This window comes from Tasmannia lanceolata, unplaced genomic scaffold (assembly GCF_043159265.1).
Source record: "Tasmannia lanceolata isolate RefF3 unplaced genomic scaffold, GAP_Taslan_0.1 ptg000023l, whole genome shotgun sequence".
Taxonomy (NCBI): Eukaryota; Viridiplantae; Streptophyta; class Magnoliopsida; order Canellales; family Winteraceae; genus Tasmannia; species Tasmannia lanceolata.
In genome coordinates, this window is record NW_027518700.1 from 34042481 (window position 1) to 34063490 (window position 21010).

The 21010-nt window shown below is 38.4% G+C and overlaps 1 non-coding gene across 1 annotated transcript; it reads right to left on the reverse strand.

Moving 5' to 3' along the window:
- Positions 1 to 1853: 1853 nt before the first annotated feature.
- LOC143856847 (small nucleolar RNA R71) lies at positions 1854 to 1960 on the reverse strand. Its single transcript, XR_013238390.1, has one exon. It is a non-coding gene; the product is annotated as a small nucleolar RNA R71 (small nucleolar RNA).
- Between the last annotated feature and the right edge of the window lie 19050 nt (positions 1961 to 21010).

Genomic DNA, 21010 nt, shown 5'->3' on the forward strand with positions numbered 1-21010 from the left:
TTGCATGGGTGAGGAATAAAGAAGGATTTTTTTATTATAAGGAAGTAGCCCACGTTTCCTTTTGAAAGAAATAGCAACTTCCTAATTGCTATACATGCATAAGTGGGACCCACTTACATCCTAAACCGAGCAACTATGTTCACGTTGGAAAGCTACATATATCAATTTGGAAGAAGAATTGAGGGTGGTTGGCAAGATTAGACGTTTTTGGACTTCTCTTGGGTATTCTCATCAGCATCTATATATCTCTCAATACCCAAACCAACCAAGAAAGGGAGCAAAAGCAAGGAACATTCGGCATAGCTAAGAGGGATTTTGAGTCTAAGTGTTTCTACTCTTTGTTCTTTATTTTTATTCTAATTCAACGTATTTTTGTTCAAATATCAATTAAAGAAGTTATTATCGTTTCTTCTCCCTTCTCTCACTTTCTCTCAATGGCTCTCTCTCTTTTTATTTCATTTCTGTGTTTGTTTCCCCTTTTCCATGAGTAGCTAAACCCACTATACTTAGGTTTTAGATGAAGCCATGGGGAAGGATAAAGAGAAGTAATTAAAACAAGTGGTTCATATAACAAATTATGTAGGATTTTATTTTTGTACAAATCTCAATCATCCATGCCATTGGCTTTCCCCTTTCGTATGAATGATCGTTGATTAACAAAGATTAAATTCTATATAATTAATATAAATTAGAGGGTTAATTCGATTAAATACTCATAAATAATGACATCTTTTACATCTTATTATTTATTGAATGTTTAGTTGGATTTTCAACCTAATTCAAAGGATTGTTTTAATTAATCAATTTTATTCAAACCCATGGTGGATTCTAACCCTAAGTAATCTTTTATATTGAATTAAGGTTTTTACATTATTCCAAATTACTTTTACAATTTTTCAATTTACGTAAGCCCTTAGAAATTTGGTTTTCTAATTAAATTAGATAAGTAGTTATTAGAAATCATTAAAATTTGGTACACTTTGCCTAAATTAAAATTTCCAAATCAAGATCTTAGTTGAATTTGATTCTTAGATTGAATAGAATATACGCTTATATATAGTGTTGCTCCGAGGTCTAAGTCCACGGAAATCCTGAGTCAATTCCAGGCAACATTATATCATAGCTAGTATTCTAATCGGTAAAAGAATAGGATTGACAACTAGATTTCTCTTCCTTGAGTTCGACCCGTATTTACACGATCCGTGCACTTGCGGTTATTTAAATTCTCTAACAAGTTTTTGGCGCCGTTGCCGGGGAAGAGAGTTGCATTAGAATCTTAATTATTCGAAGTGTTAGATTAGTAGTTATTTTTAGTTTAGTTATAATTTTGGTTTCTTGCCTATCCATCTCTCTTACTTGGTTTTCTTTTGTTTATGAGTGCAGGTTGGGTGCGGAACTCGGCAAATCGACTAGAAAGAGCAAACCGGTTAGAGACGGCGGAAGACATCGCACCAAATCCAAATCAAGTAGTCATGGCGGAAGAACAAGTGCCGCCCAAGAGTTTGCGCGATCGCTTCTATCCGGCCCGAACCGCGCAACCTTCTTGCATTAGATTGCCAATTGTGCAGGGCAATAATTTTGAGCTAAAATCGCAATTTATCTATTTACTTCCTCATTTTCATGGCTTCCCTTCGGATGATGCTTATTTATTTTTGCGTGAGTTTAAAGATGTATGTGCTTTGATTAAGTTGCAATAACTTACCGATGATGCGGTAAAGTTGCGGTTTATTACGTTTTCACTCAAGGATGGAGCCAAAAAGTGGCTCTATGGCTTACCAACGAACTCCATCACCACTTGGGAGGAGTTCGTTGTCGCTTTCCTAAAAAAGTTTTTTCCATTACATAAAACTAATAAGCTTAGGAATGATATTTTACAATTCAAACAAAAGCCATTAGAGTCATTTTCTAAGTTTATGGAGAGGTTCAAAGACCTACTCCAAGAGTGTCCTCACCATGGAATTGATTTGTGGCACTTATGCCAAATTGTTTATGAGGGCATGGATTACCAAACAAAGCAACTTCTTGAATCCATGTGTCCTAACGGTTTTACATCTTTTACCGATGAGGCCGCGGCATGGAACTTCTTACTTGATTTGGCAGAAAAAACAAGAGAGTGAGAATCCACTCAAGACGGTGAGAGAGCCACTTCAAGCAAGGGATTTCTAATAGAGGGTGCCGTGGCAAAAGAGGCCCATCTTGATAGCCTAATCAAAAAACTAGAAGCAATAGTTGTCAAAGGACCCTCACAAGTCAATCAAATTGCACATAATGTTCCCATGTGTAATTGGTGTCAAGTCACGGACCATGTCATGGAAGAGTGTCCAACTCTTGCTAAATTTGGTAATTCTAATGAGAATGTGAGTGCTCTTTATGCTAATAATCCTTATTCTAGCACTTATAATCCGGGATAGAGAAATCATCCTAACTTTTCCTGGAGTCAAGGTAGGCAGTCCAATTTCTAAGGCCAAGGCCAATTCGACCAACCTAGGCCCACCTTCCCTCCCACTTTTGTTCGTCCATCCCCTTCCCCTCCTACTTTTCAAAACCCCATAATTAATAATGTTTCAAATCAGCAACCGCCGGATTTTCAAAAACAAGGAGAATCGGTACGCATAGCTTCCTTAGAAAAAAGCATAGAACTTCTCACTAGCACTTTCATGACAAGCCAACACAATATGGAGAAGCAAATCTCCCAACTTGCCATGGCGTTGCATGAGAGGGAAAATGGGAAGATGCCAACTCAACCCGTTCCTAATCCAAGGAACGTGAATATGAATGTGAATCAACAGGTACCGCCAAATCAGTTGAATGCCATTCAACCAATTTTGCCGCCGTAAGAGCCCTCCAACGAATGTAATGCCGTATATGCTTTAAGGAGTGGTAGGAGTACCACAAGGAGGAGGTCAGATCTGAACCTTCTATAGATATACAAGATACATCCAAAGAGGTAAGAAAAGACTCTCCTTCAACAGGTTCGATTGTGGAACCCAAACAGGTATGTGAAGAGCAGGCTGTTTCTCCACCTGAAAAGGAGTATGTGCCTAAAGCTCCTTTTCCAAGGAGACTTGCTAATAATAAGAAGGTGGATGCTATGGATAAAATTTTAAATGTGTTTAAACAAGTGCAAATTAACATTCCTTTATTAGATGCGATTTCTCAGGTTCCTACTTATGCCAAAGTGTTGAAAGATTTGTGCACACAAAAGCGCACAACTAATGTGCCCAAAAAAGCTTTCTTGGCCGCAAATATAAGTTCCATCTTGTCTCAACAAATGGTGGCTAAGTATAAGGATCCAGGATGTCCTACTATTTCTTGCACTATTGGTAACACAAATATTGAACATGCTCTTTTGGATTTAGGTGCAAGTGTAAACTCTTGCCTTTTTCTGTATTTAAGCAACTAGGATTAGGAAACCTCAAACCAACCACCATCACTCTTCAATTGGCGGATAGATCAATTAAAACACCCAAAGGGATGGTTGAGGAAGTGTTAGTTAAAGTGGGTGATTTTTTATTTCCCGTAGATTTTGTTGTGTTAGATACCGAGCCTGTTGCTAATATCAAGGATCAAATTCCTATCATCCTTGGTAGGCCGTTCCTTGCCACTAGCAACGCTCTAATTAATTGTAGAAATGGATTAATGAAATTGTCTTTTGGAAACACATCGGTTAATTATAATGTCTTTAGATTGGGTAAGCAACCAAATTTTCATGAAGAAATCAATATGTTGCATTCTTTTCCTGATGATATTGTTTCTAACTTTGAAATTAATATTGATGCAGGATTCCAAGAATGCTTGGATGCAATAGGAGATGATGGAGGAGATGACTTCTTTTCTAAAGCTTTTGCCATTCAAAATGTGGAGCCCGTTGGACCACTCGCAACATCTCTCCCAAAGACATCAATCGAAGAAGCGCCACAGTTGGAGTTGAAGCCCTTGCCTTCTCATTTACGTTATGCATTTTTGGGTGATAATTGTACTTTGCCTGTAATAATTGCTGCGGACCTAACCTCCCCTCAAGAGGAGGAACTCATTAAATTGCTAAAAGATGACAAGGAAGCCATAGGTTGGACAATGGCCGACATAAAAGGAATTAGCCCTTCAATTGTGCAACATCACATCCATCTCGTTGAGAGTGCCAAACCTTCAAGGGAACATCAAAGAAGGGCTAATCCTGTGATGAAGGAAGCCATCCAAAAAGAGATTTTAAAATGGTTAGATAATGGAATCATTTATCCCATCTCGGATAGCCAATGGGTGAGTCCCGTCCAAGTAGTGCCTAAGAAGTCGGGAGTCACGGTTATACACTCCGCCACCAATGAGCTTATTCCAACTCGCATTCAAACGGGGTGGCGGGTTTGTATTGACTACCGAAAGCTTAATGCCGCTACTTGGAATGATCACTTTCCTTTGCCTTTTATTGATCAAATGTTAGAAAGGTTAGCGGGTCATGAGTATTATTGCTTTCTTGATGGATATTCCGGTTACAACCAAATTCCCATAGCTCATGAAGATCAAGAGAAAACGACATTCACATGCCCCTTTGGAACGTTTGCTCATAGACGTATGCCTTTTGGGCTATGCAATGCACTGGCAACTTTCCAAAGATGCATGATGAGTATCTTTTCTGACATGGTGGAGACCTTCTTAGAGGTTTTTATGGATGACTTTTCTATTCATGGGTCCACCTATGCCGAATGTTTACATCACTTAAAATTGGTTTTAGAAAGGAGTAGAGAAAAGAACCTTGTCCTCAATTGGAAAAAAGTGTGATTTTATGGTAAAAGAGGGCATCGTTCTAGGACATGTGATTTCTAAAGAGGGAATTAAGGTTGATAAAGTCAAGGTGGACCTCATTGTCCATCTTCCACCGCCCAAAAGTGTGAAGGATATTCGATCATTTTTGGGCCATGCGGGCTTTTACCGGCGTTTTATAAAAGATTTTTCTAAAAATGCTAGGCCTCTAACCAACTTGTTAGCAAAAGATAAAAAATTTGAGTTTTCCAAAGAATGCTTCGATTCTTTTGAGTGTTTGAAAAAAGGAGCTAACTACGGCTCCCATCATTCAAGCACCCAATTGGACCGAACCGTTTGAAATTATGTGTGATGCTTCTGACTTTGCAATAGGAGCCGTATTAGGTCAAAGATTCAATAAATTACCGCATGTAATCTATTATGCAAGTAGGACTCTCAATGATGCACAACTCAACTACACCACTACGGAAAAAGAATTCTTAGCGGTTGTGTTTGCATTAGAGAAGTTTCGGTCCTACTTGATTGGATCGCATGTGATAATTTATACCGACCATTCGGCAATCAAGTATCTTGTTGGAAAGAAGGATGCTAAAGCTCGCCTCAATAGGTGGGTTTTACTTCTTCAAGAGTTTGATTTGAAGATTAGAGATAAAAAGGGTACGGAAAACTTGGTTGCCGATCACTTGTCTAGACTTCCTAATGCAAAGAATGACGAAGGTCCAATTAATGAAAACTTTCCTGATGAGCAATTGTTTGCTATTTCTAGTGAGTCATGGTATGCAGATATTGTGAATTACTTGGTTACAGGTGCTACACCGGATAATTGGTCCAACCAAGACAAATACTGATTTCACTCACAGGTAAAGTATTTCTTTTGGGATGACCCCTATTTGGTCAAAACTTGTTCGGATCAGATTGTCCAACGATGTGTGCCCGATCATGAGCACCAATCGATTCTATCTTTTTGCCATGATCAAGCCTGTGGTGGCCACTTTAGTGCAAAGAAAACCGCGCACAAAGTTTTACAATATGGTTTTTATTGGCCAAGTCTTTTTAGGGATGCTTTTGATTTTTGTAAGGCATGTAGATCTTGTCAGTCATTAGGTAGAGTTACAAAGCGAAATATGATGCCCCTCAACCCGATCTTAGTGGTAGAAATCTTCGATGTGTGGGGTATTGATTTTATGGGTCCGTTTTCCAACTCTTTTGAAAACTTGTATATTTTGTTAGGTGTAGATTACGTGTCTAAATGGATTGAAGCCATTGCTTGAAAATCCAATGACCACAAGGGGGTGGTCAAGTTTCTTAAAGAAAATATTGTTTCATGCTTCGGTACACCTTGTGCTATCATTAGTGATAGGGGTAAGCACTTTTGTAATAGACCATTTGAAGCTCTTATGAAGAAATATGGTGTTACTCATAAGTTGGCCACCTCTTATCATCCTCAAACGAGTGGCCAAGTGGAGGTTTCAAATAGGCAAATTAAGCAAATTTTGGAGAAGACAGTGAATCCAAACCGCAAAGATTGGTCCATTAGATTAGTGGATGCCTTGTGGGCTCATAGGACGGCATTCAAGACTGATCTTGGTCAGTCTCCTTACCGCCTTGTGTATGGCAAAGCTTGTCACCTCCCGGTTGAATTTGAACATAAAGCTTTTTGGGCTATTAAGAAACTAAACTTTGATTTGTCTTCTGCAGGTGTTCAAAGGCGATTACAACTTTTCGAATTGGAGGAGTTGCGTAATGAAGCATACGAGAATGCAAAGATCTATAAAGAGAAGACAAAAGCTTTTCATGACAAACATATTTTGAGAAAATCGTTTCAAGAGGGCGAAAAAGTGCTTCTCTATAATTCAAGATTGCATATCTTTCCAGGTAAGTTAAGATTCCGTTGGGATGGACCATATGTGGTTAATAAAGTTTTCTCCCATGGTGCGGTCGAGGTTATAAATCCAAGCAATTGTGAGATTTTTAAAGTTAATGGTCAAAGATTAAAGCCATTTATTGAGTTGTCAAAGCCGGATATGGAAGAGGTCATGGATCTCCATGAACCTTCCTATTCGAATCATGCCTAAACAAATACGGTACGTACCCTCCTTTCTATTTTTAGTCCTCATATTTTTCTTTCTATTTTTAATGCCTTGAGGACAATGCATAAATCAAGTATGGGGGGGTAGCTTTTGAAAACTTTCTTTTCTAATCTTTTCTATAGTTAAAGTTAGAAATTTTCTTTTCCTTTTGTTTTTGGTATTTTTCTCAAATTAGAAAGAACTTGGTATTCTTAAAAGGAAAGTTGTTTTCCTATTTTAAGAAAGAAAGTTAGTGGATATTTTAATTTTGGAATTTAAAAATTAGAAAGAATACTTTCCTTTCTTAATTTTATTTTCTTTTGGAATCTTTCTTTTAAAAGGATTTGAATAAGAAATAGAAATAGAAACTTGCTTTTTATATGGTATGGTTAAAAAGGAAAGAAAGGTTGAAACAAAAGAAAGAAAGAATTATTTTTAGAAAGTTTTCTTTTTTATTATAGTTTTGATTTGTAGCCTTTTTTACTTGAGCTATTAAGTCTGAAGAGTTTTTATGCCTAGTTCCTTAAAGCCAACTGGCTTGAGAGCAACTGACTGAAAACTCCATACACGGGTCAATTAGAAAGCTTAATAAATCAAAGCATTGCACGTAAAACTTGAACTCATATGCATCAATGTCTATGATATATGCAAATCAAAGATTAGTCGAACACTGCTTAGTAGCCTGGGTGTTTGGTGCATGCCCTGCATGTCATTCACACCAAAAGCAGTAGAGGATTACAAAAACTGAGTTCTATTCTTAGAAAGTAATGAAAAAGTGTAAAGGATGGTGGACCATATAAGATTGCAATTTTTCTATTAAGTTTCAAAATCAAATTCCTTTTATAGTACGATTACATTAGAAGCAAATTTAAGGGAGATGAGTAGGAAAAATTCAAAAGAAGATTCCTTACTTAAAATATTGTTCTAATTTTTTCAACTTGGGATAGGATGCAAAGTTTAAGTATGGGGGTATTTTTGTTCTTCTAGTTTGAGTAATTTATCAAAGAAAAAGGATTGGAAAATTTGTGGCTTTATCTGTAGTGAGATTTGGAAAGAAAAGTTTATTTTTAGAATTTTTTGTGTATATTCACTGCAAACACTCACGAGACACAACTCGTCCACTAGGGTAACCTAGGGGTTTAAAGGCTTGTTGTACATGCTAAGTGCAATCGTGATTCCTACGATAGTGAGTTAGGATTTTATTTTGTTTCTATTTTTCTTTATTTTTCTTCTTGTTTGCTTGAGGGCAAGCAAAGTTCAAGTATAGGGAAATTTGATGAACACATTTATGTGTGAATTGTAGTAGTAGGAATCATGCATTTTTCATAATTAAAGCGGTGCTACTAAGGTATTTTGTGTGTCATTGGTGTTTCAGGGTTATTCATGAATTCCACGTAGAATGGAGCTAAGATGACCAAAAAGTGAAGAACTTTCCATAATTTTTCAAGGAATGGAAATTTAGTTCCAAGAGATAGAATTCTAAGATGAAGGTTCGATCAATTAACAGTGTGGCCCACCTAGTGGACATTTTGGATCACCCTATGGAGGAGTACAATTGATTTATATCATGGCATTCAAATGAGTGGTTAAGATCAGCCCTTGAGAATGATGTTTTTGAGGGCAACCCATTTATGTTGTGGCCATCACTTGGACGGTTTGGATCACTTCATAGAATTGATTGTTTCAGGTACAAATTGTTTAAAGTACATCCCACTTTTTGAAAGGTTTAGATCAGCGCATAAAAATGGTTTGGGCCACAACTAATTCCATCTAGGTTCACAATTTTGATGGTTTTGATAAAGTGGATTTTGGGTGCAAAATTCCTATAGATTTTTGGATGGGCTGTGGATATCAAAAGTGATGGGCTGATATTGAATTAAAATAATGGCCTGCTAAGGTGGTTCGGTTGTGTTGGGAAAGTACATGTTTTGGCAATGGTGGATCCCACTTAGAGTTTGTATTTACATTCCTTATAAAAGTTGACTATGGTTACACTTTTTATAGAAATAGCCCAACCGACCATAAGATCAGCCCATTAAAACAAATGGTTTGGATCATTTCAAGAATAAAAAAATGGGAGCTTGAATTTATCCAGGAAGTGTACAATTAGTGGAGATGGAGGTGGCTAATTAAAAATGTGGCCTAACAAATGGACAGGTTAGATTAACCAATGGAAAAGGTTTGGCCACACCTGTGCAATCAATTGGATGGCTTGGATCAGCCCACGAGAATTATTTAAGGGGATATGGCCCATCTATTTTGCAGCTTATAAAATGGACGGCCCAGATCAGTTTATGGAATTGAGTTAGAGGGATAACCCATTTACAATATTGCCTAACAAGTGAACGGTTTTGATCAACCCAATAAAGTGGACCCACAAGTTGTTTTTTTGCAGAACATTAAATGGGCTTTCGGCCAAAATAAGTGGGCCTGCTATTTTGTAATATGATTAAAGTGGGGATATTTATTGAATTTGGGAAATCACTCCACGGGTGGACTCTCCATATTAAGAAGGCACTCAAATAGTTTTAAGGTGTTTCTAAAATGGCTAGCATATAAGAATGCAAATTTAGAAAGAATCTAACAATGCTAATGGTTTTTTTGAATTCCTTAGAATAAATACGGATGGCTGCTGTTTTTAGAGTGAAATTTAGTTGGAATAGAAAGGAAATTTACTTGGACCAAATATTGTTGCCAATTTACAAAGGCCCCCACCAAGATTGTTTTTAAGAATACTATATTCGGTTAATTTGTGGGCAACAAAGAAAATGAGATTTTTCTTTGGACGTTGGGCATGCAGTTGCTACATTTGCATGGGTGAGGAATAAAGAAGGATTTTTTTATTATAAGGAAGTAGCCCACGTTTCCTTTTGAAAGAAATAGCAACTTCCTAATTGCTATACATGCATAAGTGGGACCCACTTACATCCTAAACCGAGCAACTATGTTCACGTTGGAAAGCTACATATATCAATTTGGAAGAAGAATTGAGGGTGGTTGGCAAGATTAGACGTTTTTGGACTTCTCTTGGGTATTCTCATCAGCATCTATATATCTCTCAATACCCAAACCAACCAAGAAAGGGAGCAAAAGCAAGGAACATTCGGCATAGCTAAGAGGGATTTTGAGTCTAAGTGTTTCTACTCTTTGTTCTTTATTTTTATTCTAATTCAACGTATTTTTGTTCAAATATCAATTAAAGAAGTTATTATCGTTTCTTCTCCCTTCTCTCACTTTCTCTCAATGGCTCTCTCTCTTTTTATTTCATTTTCTGTGTTTCTTTCCCCTTTTCCATGAGTAGCTAAACCCACTATACTTAGGGTTTAGATGAAGCCATGGGGAAGGATAAAGAGAAGTAATTAAAACAAGTGGTTCATATAACAAATTATGTAGGATTTAATTTTTGTATAAATCTCAATCATCCATGCCATTGGCTTTCCCCTTTCGTATGAATGATTGTTGATTAACAAAGATTAAATTCTATATAATTAATATAAATTAGAGGGTTAATTCGATTAAATACTCATAAATAATGACATCTTTTACATCTTATTATTTATTGAATGTTTAGTTGGATTTTCAACCTAATTCAAAGGATTGTTTTAATTAATCAATTTTATTCAAACCCATGGTGGATTCTAACCCTAAGTAATCTTTTATATTGAATTAAGGTTTTTACACTATTCCAAATTACTTTTGCAATTTTTCAATTTACTTAAGCCCTTACAAATTTGGTTTTCTAATTAAATTAGATAAGTAGTTATTAGAGATCATTAAAATTTGGTACACTTTGCCTAAATTAAGATTTCCAAATCAAGATCTTAGTTGAATTTGATTCTTAGATTGAATAGAATATACGCTTATATATAGTGTTGGCTCCGAGGTCTAAGTCCACGGAAATTTTGAGTCCATTCCAGGCAACATTATATCATAGCTAGTATTCTAATCGGTAAAAGAATAGGATTGACAACTAGATTTCTCTTCCTTGAGTTCGACCCATATTTATACGATCCGTGCACTTGCGGTTATTTAAATTCTCTAACAAGCCTCTTAGGTAAGGTAAAACCATTTTCAATTATCCTCAAGATATCCCCAACTAGACTTTTAAGATAGGACTTCATACAGATCAACCAAGATCCATAATCTGTTCCATCAAAATTTGAAAGTCTAGAAGCCATTAGGTTGCCAATATAGATCTTTTCTCTTGAAGAAATTTGAAAGTTCAAAATTCTATATAAGAACCTGGCTCTGATACCATGTGAAATCCCAGTAGGCAACCCAAGAGGGGGGTGCACTGGTTGTCTTATAAAAGATTTTATCCCTTTTTGAAACTTTTGTAAGATTATTTAGTTTTCAAAAGCTTAAGTGAATATTCTCTCTTAGACCTTTTGACAAACACTTGTTAAGTGACTTTTGAAAATCCTAGTTGATTATTTTCTTTTTAATCTTTTTATCAAAATACTTGGTGGATGATTAAAGATTACAAATATAATGCAAATCCTTCAACAAGATAAAGGAATAAGATGAATGGTTTCTTTTAGGCATTTTATCAAACAATTGGTGGAACCCTAGTTGATCTACTCTCTTTAGTTCTTTTGACAAACACTTTGTGGATGGTTCATGCAAGTAAAACAAAATAAAAAACAAACACCATAACAACATAATGTAAAATGAGAGAAAGAGAGAGAGAGAACATACACACTAGAATTTTAGAGATTGCACACAAGATTTATAGTGGTTCGGCCTTCAAACCCAAGACCTATGTCCACTCTTCTTAAGGTCGCACTCAAGGATATCCACTATTTGAAGACCACATAACGCCCGACTTTAAGGCACTTCACAAACCGAAAGGAACTAATGAAGGATGCCCTCGCCACCTTTACAAATACCGAAGGAAATTACTAATGGATGCCCTTGCCACCGATCACCTAAGGGAATTAAGAATGGATGCCCTTGCCACCGAAAGAAGCTTGAAGAAGAAGAATTATTAGCCTCTTACTAGGCTTGATTACAAGTTGTAGCTTACACACTTTCTGTGGACCCCGATCTGAGAGGACCAGTGCCAAGGGATGCGAGATCCCTCCTGCAATCCTCTAAGATCTCCATAACGTGAAGGAGAGCTCTGTCAAGGAACTCTCGAAACGGTTGCCACCCTTCCAGCATAGCACGAGTGGCGATACAAAAAGAAAGAGATACATCTTGATCCAAGGATAAATCCCCGAACCAAGACGTACCTAAAATAAACTCAGAGTCGCCATCCATGGATACGCCATGGAACAAAAACAAATGCTCTGTTTGCAATGGATAACCAGAGATACAGAAGGTCCGTGCTTGATGACGAATGGAGAGGGTCCGAAGAGCACCCCCAATTCGCCCGAGTGCGAACACTTGGTCTCTTATGCCATTTATTTATTAACTTCGAAGAGTTTTAGGCGAAAATAATGTGAAATGGGAACATGCATCTTCGAGAAAACGTATATCTAATCATGCATGTCTCGGAGATGAAAATAAGCACACACAAAAGAACCAAAATAAATGTCACCTAATGACAACTAGGTTATAAATGACATGCCTAATAGGTGTCTAAGTTCTGGTGGACGAACACATGCATGCTACAGCTACAGGTATAAGTCTGTACAGGAAAGGAAATCTAAAATTAGCAGTTGATCATGAATAGTAAATGAAATAAGGAACAAACAAAAATGCCCGGCAAATAATAGAATAATGAAATAAAACCTATGGCGTTCACATAGCACCTATCTACATTGGGGCGAATACATAGCGCTTAATATAAAAACCTAACACATCCCATCTAGAAAGCAGTAAATGACAAATAGAAAATGCAGTAATAAAAACCTATGGCGTACACATAGCGCCCATATACATTGGGGCGAATACATAGCGCCTAATATAAAATCCTAACACATCCCATTTAGAAAGCAGTAAATGATAGATAGAAAATGCAGTAATAAAAACCTATGGCGTACACAAAGCGCCTATCTATATTGGGGCGAATACCTAGCGCCTAATATAAAATCCTAACACATCCCATCTATAAAGCGTAAATGATAGATAGAAAATGCAGTAATACAGTAAAGTGTTACAGCTAAGAAGATAAACCTGCGCAATGAGCAAACGTCACTAGATGATAGTAAAAAGATAATAATCAATAACCTAATAACGATAGAGAATTACTGCTAAGCACGTGACAACTACAGCTAAGCAGGTAAGAACTACAGCTAAGCAACTAGGTAAAACACATAAGCAGGTAAATATTACAGCTAAGTACGTAAGTAAGCAAGGAAATGAACACACGCTATCATGATCCTATGTGAAAATCATCATCAATATGCAAACATAAACCCTCAAGTGCTAATAACAGACCCTAAGACTCTAACGATTTCGCCCGAGTCCTTGGATGGTCTGATGTTCATCCAAAGAAGCCTACGTATCTCCACTTCCACGAGAATCAAGGCAACGTAGTTCTTCGCACCTATTCTAAGCTATGATACCTAAGACACCTAGACCTCTATCCTAGACTCGATCTAAAGACCAGACTAGTTATTAAAGCTTCTTGTGCGATTATGTAAATCCCAGTGGATTGTGGATTTTAGGACATCCTATATGCCCTGACTAAATGCAGGTAGTTCCTACAACCTATGTATAACTAGGATGTGCGTCCTAAGGAAAATAATGGGATCACTAACGTATCTAAGACCTAGTCGTCAGTCGGCGATGTGAATCGCCAACTGATCGGACGGAGGCGTAACAAACTCCTAACTCTAACACAGACACAAACCAAACACACAACAATCAAATAACACATCAAGGACAAACTCTCGACTCTAAAACTCTCTATCTAAGACAAACTCCTAACTCTAGAGGAAGATCTTTTTGAAAACAAGGTTTTAAATTTGTTTGAATGATTTTTGAAATATTTATAAAGTCTATTTACAAAGTTTGACTGGACTTGGATAAAGATCCCAAGCTGCACTACGTACCTCGTGAAAGAGGATCAAGCCAACGTAGTTCGAAAGCAAACTTTCCTAACTACGCACAAAATGCTTTAAATTTTCAAATGCTGTTAATGCTTTCGGAGTTTAAAATGAGTTAACACCCTTTCAGCTAAAGGGGATCCGATAGAAGAGCCTCTATACCCACCATATCGCAGTAGAGTATTACAGAGGGAAACGGGATCCCTAAAGCCTAAGAGGGAAGAAATCAAAACGGGGGAACTAAAGTTCCAAGGAACAGAGTAATCTCGAAGAGACGAAAACAAAACTAAAGAACCCTAATCAATCTCCAAAGGAGACGATGTCTAACACGCGAGGAAAAATCCTAAACAAACGAGAGATGAAAAGCATCTAACCCTAAGGGTAAACTTCTACACAAAAGGGGACAGAAAAACTCTATAAGAAGATCTACTAAACAATCAGCCACTGAGGAAGGGCCCTAACTAGTTAAACACTCTAAGAGGAGGAAATCCCTTAACCCGAGAAAACTCTAAGGCAGGAAGGGAAGAGATTGGCTCAAAAAATGTTCCATCGTCGCCTTTTCACTTGGGCTACCCAATGATAATACAAAAAAATGACAACATGAGGTATCGACACATTAGGAATGGTTGGCACAATGAAAAATTGAGAGATAATATGATTTGAACAGGAGCCAAGATCCGACCACCTGGATTCTATCATGATGGGGACTGAAAGATCCTAAGAAAATCAAAGCAAGTGAAAATAGCATGAACGGACTCCTGTCAAGCTATTGGTGTGCACACTACTTGGCTTTGATGACTCCATTAACTCAAGAGAAAGATGTAAGAAAAAAAAAACTTAACCATGAAATCATTTAACACATAGCAACTCCCCATACCCGTGTAATTTCAAATGTACACAATCAAATAGTGAATCTTATATAGTGGTGAATTATAGTTAGAGCATAAATGGGATTAAACTATTTAGAACCAGGAATAAAGCTCAAATGTGTAAGAATTGAAGACGACTGAATTTTGCCCAAACAAGAATGAATTTTGCCCGAGCATAGCTAGTGCTCTTTGACTGGAATTCAAGATTGCTTAAATGAGACACAGGTCATAAGCCCAATGCAAGGAAAGACAGTAATTCATGGAAATAACAAACATGACTGATGTATCTTGAATAGGACCAAAATAGAAAGAATTATACATAGAGGTTATGGAGGTTATACCAAAGATTTTGAGTACAATTTTATAGCACCCATTACTCCAACTGGAATAACACACTGACAGAATGGTTGAGATTAGCATTGGAGACCAAAATCATACCATTGAATCCTGCAAATATGCATTTGCTATTCATAAGCACATTGACTCATAAAATCAATGAGAACCCAAAATACAGAATTGAATTGTTATTGCCAAGACAAGGGCTGAAACATGGTTCGAACCTAATGCCAAACTGGGTTGAAACATGGACTAAGTCTTGTATAAAACTGTGACTGAATTTATGTGCTAAACAGGGCAGCAACATGGACTGGCACTGTGCTGAAATAGGGGCAGCAATGGGGATGAAATGGTGGTGAATCTGTGCTGAAACGGGGGCAGCAACAAGGACTAGCATCATGACAAAACATGGGCAGCAACATGGACTGGTATTGTGCTGAAACAGGGGCAGCAATGGGGCTGAAATGGTGGTGAATCTGTGCTGAAACGGGGGCAGCAACAAGGACTAGCATCATGACAAAACATGGGCAGCAACATGGACTGGTACTGTGCTGAAACAGGGAGAGCAATGGGGCTGAAATGGGGGTGAATCTATGTAAAACAGGGGCAGCAACGTGGCTGAATCTGTGCTGAAATAGGGGGCAGCAACGGGGGCTAAACCTGTTAAAACAAGGTGGGGGCTGCCATTAGTAACCAACCAGATTTTGAAAAGGGGCGGGGGTATCACAAGTTATTACAGTTCATAGGCAGAATTTCCAAAGCCCAATGGAAAAGAAATGACAAATGCAAAATCATGTAGTCAAATACTTAGGCTAATGCCATTTCTAAAAAAAAATCTTTTACACCATTAACATGAGCGCAACCAAACATTGCCAGTTGGGATGCTCCTTGACCTCAATTATCCTCCAAAAGATTGTAAGTGTTGTAACAGGTTCCACAAAAAGATGAGCGGGCTTAGTAATAAAATAATGGATTGTGGGTCTAATATAAACGCACATCCAAATGAGCTGGCTGGGGCAAAGATTTAATGAATATAAAGACCATACCATGCTAAAATAAAACAATCTGAAAGAAGTTGGATTATGGTCTGACCCAACTCCTTAAATTCAAAACCATTGACTAATTAGCTTAAATCATATTTAATTGAAACAATTCACAGCCACCGAGCTAAACCAATTTCCATTTTTAAAAATAAATCAAAGAGTGAGAAAGAAACTCACCTGAACTATTGGCGATGATGAGTGGGAGAATAGAGCTGTATAGTTGAGGGTTGGGGGTGATGATCAGAAAATGGGCCTTGCAAGAGGATCTCTAGATTGGTAGGAATTGCCGGAGATGGTCATAATTTGCAGATTTAGGCAAATTCGGTACCACAATATCTGGATCTCCCTCTTTCTCAAAGAGAATGACCGAACACCCCTATTTTGCTTCTCCCTGTAACTCATTCATTTCCTTCTTTTGCTCCTTGCAAATCCTCTGCAATGTAAAGATCTTGCCTCACTGAAAACCTTAGTTCTACTTTCTTTCCCCCCATTTGTTTTTGCAGACAAGTGAAAACCTCCCTGAATCCGTTGAATTAGCACCTTGTAATTAAGCTAAAAAATAAGCAGAGGAAATGAGGGAATCGGCGACGGTCGGAATCTTGGATGATTGCCGGAGAAAAGAACTGATTCTCCTCTCTCCTATTCCTTTCCTTGATCTTTCTTCTCTTAAGGTTATAAAGATGAAAAGGAGCTTCAGATCTTAGGTTTAATGATGTAGGGTTTGATGGATATGGGTTTGAGACTGGGGTTGATAGAATAGGAGATGGAGGTAGGATCGGATTTAATGGAGGTTACCGGATTCCTGTTAGTTATGGCCGGAATCCGGTGGTATGAGTTTTATTGGGTTGTGAAGAAGAAGAGGATGATGGAAATGGGTTTTGGATAAAACAGGGGATGGGTTTGGTGATGGTGGTAGAGGTGTGAGATGGGTTTTAGAGGTTTATGGGTTATAGAGAAATGAAGTGGGTTTAGGAGATAGGGAAGATGGTGGAGGTGAGTGGAAATGGAGGTTGAGGTGGCTGGCCTTAGTGGTGGTCATTTGGAGGTAGGTGGTAGCGATGGAGATGGACGGTCAAGATGGGGAGATCGGATCTCCGGTGAGACACCGGAGAAGATGGGGATGGGCAGAGCTTTCCACCTTCTTCTCTCTCTCTCTCTCTCTCTCTCTCTCTCTCTCTCTCTCTCTCTCTCCTCCCTGTTGAACCAAGATGGGGTCCCAGATGAAGATGGTTGAGCATGGAGATGGTGGTGGAGGGTTTAAAGAAAGGGGATCAAGGAGATAATGGCTTAGATTCGGCCGTAATCCGGCAAGGTTGCCGGAGAAGATGACTAGCAAAGAGAAAACCCTAACCTTTTTTTTATCTTTCCCTCTCTTGAAGCTCTCCCTCTTTCTGCAAAATCTGGTCCTCTAAAACCCTAACCGATCCCTTCTTATGTAAGGGAGATGCTATATTCACCCCCCCCCCCCCCTCCAAACTTCTCTTGGACAACCCCCTAATGAGTAGTTTTTTTGAAAATTTCTAACTAACAGGGGGGGTTCAAGTAGAAAACGGGGCAAGAAACTTCTCTTCTCTCTCTTAATCTAAACCCTTTGATTTGATCTAATAGCCATAAAAGATTGCTTGTGAAGGAAGCAACATAAAATTGCCAAGAGTGCCCTCTTTTATATGGGAAAAGACGTATTTCACCCCCCTTTCAGAACTTGCACCATGACACTGTCTTAGCTCGTTTGCTAGGCAAACGTGCACGGATCTTGACAAAATTTTACAGGGACCTTGGTGGGACCCTAAGCTAGCCTAGGGTGTAATTTGGGGTCCTAACACACTAATTTGAAAAAGTTATGCACAAAAATATGGAGGTGCAGGGCACGGTCAAAATGGGGTGTCTACACTTTCTCTCAAGGATGATTTACAAACTAAAGCCTAAACCAATCTCAAATGATTTTCCCAAAATCAAGGCACAAGAAAGATTGGTGAGAGTTTAACCCAAAATCATTATCAAGTTGAAATCTAGGATTTTTTAGAGTTGGAATGTGTTCATCATCAAGTTTTAGGTCCATACAATGTGTGCCTTGCTTTGTCATGTTACTCACTCTCTCACATGATAGGCCTATAGACTAGTCTCATTTGCTATATCTTGTATGTCTATAGAGATATTGGGGTACTTTTTCTACCCCTATGCATTTTACCTCTTATTTGAGTCATTGATTGTTTAAAATTGCCCTTTTTGGATGTATGCCAAAAGGGGGAGAAATTTTGAAAATTGATTAGTATTCCTTATGTCATATGTATTACTTGATTTATAATGTCAAAATATACTTATGCATGTGCTTAGCGGGAGGATATTAACTTTATTTGCTTATATTCAAGATCCTCCTAATCAATTTGAGTTTGTCATCATCAAAAACAGGGAAAACATAAGCCCAAGGGTTCTCCCAAGGGCTTCTTACACTTTCACCCATGTTTTGATGATTAACAAACACAAATTGATTAGATTTTAAGAACTAATAAGTTGCCTTGAGTGTTGTGTTGAAACAGGATAAGTTTAGCACATTACATAACACAACACAATGCAAGACTTGGAGATCCATGTGCACACCACTTGAAGCAACTCAATCTTGATGGGAGCAAGCTCAAAATGGCATTTGATGAAAGATCCTACAAGATGGAGTGAAGATTTGAAGATCTCAACCAAGTCAATCATCAATCGCAACATATTGAAGATTATGTTCAAGAGAAGACTCAAGAGATGTAATTTTCCGAAGTTTCTCTAACACTCTTGATGTTTTCTCTATCAGGGCACACTCTATTGGACCCCCCAAATTTATGTTTTTTAATGTGCAAGAGAGAACCCAAAAAGATTGCAAAAGAATCCCTGAAAATTAACTGAAAAATACAGTTTTTACAATTGGAGGTCGACCGACCCTACCACCCCGGTTGACCGGCCCTTTTAAAGAGGTGAAATTGAACAATGGTCAGAAACCAAGCCACGGGCAACCGACCCCCTCGGGGGCGACCGATCCCGGTCGACCGCCATACCCCGGTTGACCGCGACGCTTTGAAAATTATTTTTAAAAATCTGAACAGCGCATGGCCCACGAGCGACAATCACACCTAGGTCAACCACGACCATGCAAATATAGATCAGTTGGGGCTTCGTGTGCACTTTTCAAAAACACTCAGTTTTTACTGTTCCCACCCCCCCCCCCCCCCCCCCCCCCCCCCCCGTCCGCCCCGCCGCCGCATAGCCTAAGACCCAATAAACCATTGTTTTATCATTTTTGGGTTTTCAAACCTCTCCTATACACTTGTGCCTTGATTTTGATTATATCCAAAAGTGTTGGATCTAGAATTCTTGTATATCTTTGAGAGAGAGTTTATAGTGAGCTTTGAGTGCTATATTTGCCTATTTAGAAGCTTGAGTGAGCTTAAACTTCTTATATATTCATTGTACTCACGAAGAGGAGCCGTTCCCTTTGAGGCGGTTTACGAAGAGGGATCATCTCCTTGGAGGCGGTTTACGAAGAGGAGTGATTCCCTTGGAAGCGGTTTTGCGAAGAGGGATTGTTCCTTGGAGGCGGTTTGTAAAAGGGGGTTTGTTCTCATGAAGGAGTCAAGTTGAAAAGCCCGGAGATTTGGCGCGTGGAATCTCAAATAGTGAAAGAAATCCCAAGGAAAGACCAAGTACTTGGGTAGTGGAGTAGGTCTGTTTATGACCGAACCACTCTAAATGATTGCGTTGTCTCCTACCTTCCTTCTCCATCATATTGTGGTGATTGGTAATATCTAAACCCTATTTCCATTATCAAGTTTATAAGAACAAGGGTCAGATCTATAATTGATAAATTGATTTAATTGAATTTAATACTCCACCTACTAGGCTTAAAATTTTAATTACCCAATTCACCGCTCCCATCCCCTCTTGTGTTGCCTACTGGGATTTCAGGTACTTTCCAACCCCGTTATGTAAAGATCGATTTTCCTAAATTTGCGGGCGATGATTCAAAGGGTTGGGCTTATCGTTGTGACAAATTTTATGGGGTTAATTGATACGGAGCAAAGGGTGGCCCTAGCTTCGATATACTTGGAAGGGAAAGTTGTCCAATGGTTCCAATGGTTTGAGCACACCCATGGAATTGTTTCTTCGCCGGTCTTCAAAAGGCTATTTGTCTGCGTTTTGGACTAATAGTGGGAGATGATCTTATTGGAGATATTATGCAGTTTCGACAGACTGGGATGGTTGAAGCATATCGGGAACGTTTTGAAATTTTATCTAGTAAAACTGAAGGTCTTCTTGATCAATTTTTTGTAAGTGTGTTCCTTGTGGGACTAAAATATGAGATTCAACCAGGTGTACAATTGCACAAATCTACAACTCTAGATCAAGCCATCGAGTTTGCTGTGTTACATAAGGAATCGGTTGATGATATTACTTTCCGTCCTTGACCCCATCCTAAACCTGCTCTTCTGCCTTCACCGCCAGATCCAAAACCTCAATTTGGTGTTAACAATGGCCTTCCTCCGATCAAACACCTTACCAAGAAGCGAATGACTGAACTTCGAGAAAAAGGCCTCTACTACAGCTGTGATGAGAAGTTTATACTGTGACAGCATCGTAAGAGAGCTCAACTATTTCTATTAGAAGGTTGTGCAACGACGAGGTTGAGGTAGAAATGGAAGATATTGATCTTTTCCCAGAAGAAGTTTCACCTGCGAGTTTACAGATATATGTGTACGCACTTACAGGTTCGTCGTCATTCCCAACTATACGTAATAGGGGGTTTGTAAAAAAAATGCTGATTATGATCCTTGTGAATTCCGGGAGCATGCATAACTTCCTGGACCCAAGAGTTGTGAGATGAGTTGGTTGTGTTACGCAGAAAATAATTCCCTTGCCAGTGACCGTTGCGGATGGTACCCGACTTTTTAGTATAGCGATCTGTC